Raw genomic sequence first — 5,777 nt, forward strand, 5'->3', positions numbered from 1 at the left:
TTGTCGCCGTGTTTGTGGCGGCGGCCGACGGTTGGTTTTTCTGTCACGTTGTTTTGTTTGAATACGTTGGTTGGCTTGCCTGCGTTCGTTCGTCTCGGATGTCTGTCTTGTCGAGTCGTGTCTGGTCTTTGTTTTGTTTTGTTCCTTTGTGTGTGTGTGTGTGTGTGTGTTATGTTTTGCAACGGGGGGCACGTTGAGATGTGGAAGGAGTCGGCGGGGATTTCGGTGGCGCGTAGAGCGAGCGAGCGCGCGCGCCTGCCTGGCCGTTGGCCGTCGGAGTGGAGTGCGGGTTTTTTTTGTTTTCGAAACGAAAGCGGCGGCCGGCCAGCCACCCGTGCGGTGTGACGTCGGCCGTTGGGTATTGTGCGCTTTGAGCGCCGGGGAGGGATGATGTGTGATTGTTGCGCGCTGCTAGCAGGCAGGCAGAGTGAGCGGGTGTGGCGGACGGACGGGAAGTGGTGGTTTTTTTTTGTTTTTGGGTTGCGGGGCGAGAGGCAGGAGACCGACAAAGTTTGCTCGCGACGGAGAGATGTTAGTGGCCCTGAAAAGGGCCGTTTTTGTTTGTGCGGTGCGGTGCGGTGCCGCGGCGCGGTTTAGGCGCGCTCGCCGCGGATGCGGCGCGCGAGCTGGATGTCCTTGGGCATGATGGTGACGCGCTTGGCGTGGATTGCGCACAGGTTGGTGTCTTCGAAGAGGCCGACGAGGTAGGCCTCGCTGGCCTCCTGCAGGGCCATGACTGCGGAGCTCTGGAAGCGCAGGTCGGTCTTGAAGTCCTGGGCGATCTCGCGCACTAGGCGCTGGAATGGCAGCTTGCGGATGAGCAGCTCTGTGCTCTTCTGGTAGCGCCTGATTTCTCGCAGGGCGACGGTGCCCGGCCTGTAGCGGTGGGGCTTCTTGACGCCTCCGGTGGCGGGCGCGCTCTTCCTCGCCGCCTTGGTGGCGAGCTGTTTGCGCGGCGCCTTTCCGCCGGTGGACTTGCGGGCCGTTTGCTTTGTGCGGGCCATGGCGGTAGCGGTAGCGGTAGCGGAGCGGCGTGCGTGGAGGTTAGGTGCGGCGCGGCGTCCGGTGCTGCCTTGACAACGGGCCCGCGCGCCTCCGTGCTGCGCTTATATGCCCTCGGTTGCGCGTGGTGGGGGGAGGGCGGGCCAGAGTCTATATAGGGGGGCGGCGGGCGCGCTGGGCGCAGACCGTAGCCGACTCGCCAGCCGCTGCAGCTGCTGTTTGTGCACGTTTTGCTTTGCCCGAGGAAGGAAGGATGACAGGCCGCGGCAAGGGAGGAAAGGGGCTCGGCAAGGGTGGCGCCAAGCGGCACCGCAAGGTGTTGCGCGACAACATCCAGGGCATCACGAAGCCCGCCATCCGCCGCCTGGCTCGCAGGGGCGGCGTGAAGCGCATCTCTGGTCTGATCTACGAGGAGACCCGCGGGGTGCTGAAGGTGTTCCTGGAGAACGTGATCCGCGACGCGGTGACGTACACTGAGCACGCCAAGCGCAAGACTGTGACGGCCATGGACGTGGTGTACGCCCTGAAGAGGCAGGGGCGCACCCTGTACGGTTTCGGCGGTTAGGCTGCGTCGCAGCGGGCGCTGGCCTTCCCGCGGCCGTGCTTGTGGGTGGGAGAGACTAGAAAACGGCCCTTTTCAGGGCCACCACACTGTTCGGAAGTTGAAAAGTGCGAAAGAGTCTGTGTTGTTGTTGCTGCGTGTGTGCGCTGTGTTGTTTGTTTGTTTCTTTCTTTCTTTCCGTTTGAGCGACGTGATGTGACTGGGAGGGGAGAAGGAAAGGAAACGTGTCATGTGGCTGGCTGTGTGTGGAGCTGCTTCGTTTGTGTGTTTGTTATTGTGTGTCTTTGTATCGATCGCGACGGAGATGGCGGGCTGTGTGTTGTTGTGCGAGAGGCGGTGATTATTTGCTTGCGTGGTTTGGCTCTGTGTGTTTGTTTGCGGCGGCGGCGTTGGGGTTTCCGAGGCAAGGCGTGTGGGCATAGGCGGCCGGATCAGCTGTTTCGTTCGTGTCGACGGCCGTTGCGCGCGGGAGTGGAGGGCGGTGTGTCGACACGCCTCCCTTTAACAATGGTCATTATTGCTGCCGTTGTCGGTTTGGAAGGCGACTGCGACCGTGCAAAATGTGTGTGTGTGTGTGTGTGTTTTGGGCCACACGGGCTGTGTGGACGACAAGATGGCGGACGTGCGCCGGCGGCGGCTGTGCTGTGACGGTGCAAAGTTAAAACAAAACAAGGTGCGGCGAGGACGACTGAAATTTTGCTTTGGACGTAGGTTTGTGTGGTGGCCCTGAAAAGGGCCGATTGTTGTGGGCCGAGCCGGCAAAGCGCGTTGCGTGCAGGGGAGCACGCGGCGGCTGCGATTGCCTGGCCTCCTTTAGGCCTTCTTCTCGGTCTTCTTTGGCAGCAGGACGGCCTGGATGTTGGGCAGGACACCACCCTGTGCGATGGTGACGCCCGACAGGAGCTTGTTGAGCTCCTCGTCGTTGCGGATGGCAAGCTGCAGGTGGCGCGGGATGATGCGCGTCTTCTTGTTGTCGCGGGCCGCGTTTCCGGCCAGCTCGAGCACCTCAGCCGCGAGGTACTCCATGACGGCGGCGAGGTAGACGGGCGCCCCGGCGCCGACGCGCTCTGCGTAGTTTCCCTTGCGCAGGAGGCGGTGGATTCTGCCGACCGGGAACTGGAGCCCAGCCCTGCTTGAGCGGGACTTTGACTTGCCCTTGACTTTGCCTCCCTTTCCGCGTCCGGACATGGCGATGGGCTAGCGACGGTGCACACGAAACGGAAACGAAAACGACCGGTGCGAGCGGCAGCGAGTCGAGCAGCGGAGTGCGTGCCGGCGCAGCCGGGGTGGGGGTGCTTTATGGGCTCGGGTGCGGCGGCCGGTTGCGCGCGCGCCCCATTGGTCGGCGGCCGCAACAGGGCGAGCTGGTAAAGGTGCGGCGGCGGCTGGCGGCGGGTGCCACTGTGTGGGGAGACGCTGACTAGAGCGGAGCGCTTGCTACTGGTGTTGCTGCTGCCGTACGTTGGTTCGAGATGCCGCCCAAGACTAGCGGGAAGGCCGCCAAGAAGGCTGGCAAGGCGCAGAAGAACATTTCGAAGGGCGACAAGAAGAAGAAGCGCAAGAGGAAGGAGAGCTATGCCATCTACATCTACAAGGTGCTGAAGCAGGTGCACCCTGACACGGGCATCTCGTCGAAGGCGATGAGCATCATGAACAGCTTCGTGAACGACATTTTCGAGCGCATTGCGGCCGAGGCTTCTCGCCTGGCGCACTACAACAAGCGCTCGACCATCACGTCCCGCGAGATCCAGACCGCTGTGCGGCTGTTGCTGCCTGGCGAGCTGGCCAAGCACGCCGTGAGCGAGGGCACGAAGGCGGTGACCAAGTACACGAGCTCCAAGTAAGGAGGTGGCTCTGGAATGGAAGGAAGGATGGAGAAGGCTCCTCCGTTGCGAGAGCGGCAAAACGGCCCTTTTCAGGGCCACCAACTTGCCTTTTGCGGGAAGGGCGGAATTGTTGTTGTTGTTTGTGTGTGTGGACGGCTGTGATGTATGTGTGCATTTTGATTGTGGGTGGGGGGGCGCGTCAAAGCGTGTTGCGCGGGGTACGGCCACGAGGTTGGTCGCCGTGGCGTGGAATGGTGGCACGCCTCGTTGGCGTGGTTTTTGACCCATTGGTGTTGTTGGGGTGTGTGTGTGTGTTACCCGTCTGCGAGGGGGGACAGTGCGATCGGCGACTTTTGTGTCACCGTAACGACGGCCGTTTGCGGGTTTGTTTTTTTGCACATCATACATGGCGAGGGTGAAATGTGAAATGTTTTTGTTTGGTTTTTGTTTTGTTTTTTTGCCGCCCACTATTCCCTTTGCTGTACGCCGAGTTTGACAATGGTGCGACGTAACTGCAGCGTGGAGGTGTGTGAGTGACGTTGAAATGAACGTGCCATTAAGACGCATTGTTGTTGTATTGTACTGTACGTGTACGGCGACACGCACGATGATGTACCATTCGACTCTGATGTTTGATAGCCGTGTCTGACTGATTGCGTACGACGCACGCACACCGATGTCGTCATTCAAGATGCACGCTAGACGACGACGGCGGCGGCGGCGGTGGTCGTTTGTTTGGCGAATGTCTGTACACGTGTTTGTCTGTGTCCATCCGGTATGTATTTGTTTGTTTGAAAGTGTTTTGTGTGTCGGTGACGTGGTCCGATCCGTCGCCCCCTGAGTAACTGTCGATCGGCGCGATAGACCGGCGTCACGCAACTGAACCGAAGTCTTGGGCACACCCGTCATACTGTTGTACACCGTCGCGCTGAGAACGGTAACGAAAGGTTGACGTTGATCGGTCGAATGTCTGGGCAGAACGTGAGGAATGAGGCAAGAGTGCAAGGAGGGGGGGCAAAAGAGAGAGGAAGGGAAAAAGGGGAGAAACGCATTCGTAGAGCAACGGAACGTTCCCGTGTCGGAGGCGTATTGGAGCCGCACTGAAATGCGTTTAACGGCGGCGCGGCTGCAAGTGTCTGCCGTGGTGAACGTTACCTTTGACGGCTGCATTGGGCTTTGCCTTTGCTTTCGCTTTCGCTTTCGCGTTCGCTTTCGCTTTCCCGGATGTACGTAACGTTTGTTGATATGGTTCTGAGGAAGAGTGTATGACAGTGCCGTGCCGTCCATGTTCGTGTGCCCTCCCATTGTGTGTATGCTATTGTCTGTGTACTTGAATGATGTATGTAGGTGTTAGTGGACATGTTTTACCAGTGGGGGGAAATGGATCGTCGATAGTTGCCGTCACTCTGTCACGGTCGAGATGACGCACCCTCCGTACAGAAAGGTGTCGAGAAAGTGAGTGTGTGTGTGCGTCCGTGAATTGGCAGCGTTTGGAGGTGGGCGTGCCCTGCATGTGGCCCGGAAAAGGCTGTTCGTTAGGCGGTAGTGTTGTGTGGACAGGGGAGGGGCATGCGTAACGCTGCTGGCATGGCATTTCGGGAGATGGGAGGGGGCAAACGAGGAAACGAGGAGCGGCGGCCAAAGACGGGACGGGGAGGGGCGCGGTGTGGGTGGCTTGCGCCTGTGCTCGGCGTTGTGGTTTGTGCAAAAGAGGAGGAGAAAAACAATGTGAGTTGCCAGGGAGGGGAGCGGTGTTGTGTTGTGGTTGTCGTGGTGTAGCCGCAGACGCGGCTGTCAGTGAACGTGGCGAGACGGACGGATGCGCGGAGGGGCGGGGGCGGCGCATTTCGCCGGTGCCGTGCCGTGCCGTGCCTGAAAGCCGCGTGGTCGCTGTGTTGTTGGTGGCGTGGGGGCGAGGAGAGTACCGTACGGGTGTGCTTGTGCGCCGGAAATGGCACACTGCGCCCGCCCGTCTTGGAGGCTGATGGCTGTGGTGTGGAAATGGGGCGCGGTGATGTTGAAGCACAGAAAAGAAACCAAGAAAACGGAAGGCGTGATGCGGCGGTGGTGGTGAGAGCGGGAAAAACAAAACAAAAGAAAAAAAACAACAAAAAAAAAGAAGGAAAAACAACAAGAAACAAAAAAGAAAACAAAAAGTCTATCAATATTAAAATGTAAATGGAAATGGACCCAGGTATAACCTCCCTGCACAAATAGCAGAGAGTCCGATGATAATAAAAATGTGCCAGAATGTTAACGTCCCTACAAAACAAACCCAACGATAATATTAATGAAAGAGTGAACCGTATGTAACATTGCAACAGACATAATGAAACCTGATAAATTGTATAAGGGCAGCAGCCGTTGACCTTTGGCCCTGTATTCAG

The sequence above is a fragment of the Schistocerca americana genome, unplaced genomic scaffold (assembly GCF_021461395.2).
Source record: "Schistocerca americana isolate TAMUIC-IGC-003095 unplaced genomic scaffold, iqSchAmer2.1 HiC_scaffold_331, whole genome shotgun sequence".
Lineage (NCBI taxonomy): Eukaryota > Metazoa > Arthropoda > Insecta > Orthoptera > Acrididae > Schistocerca > Schistocerca americana.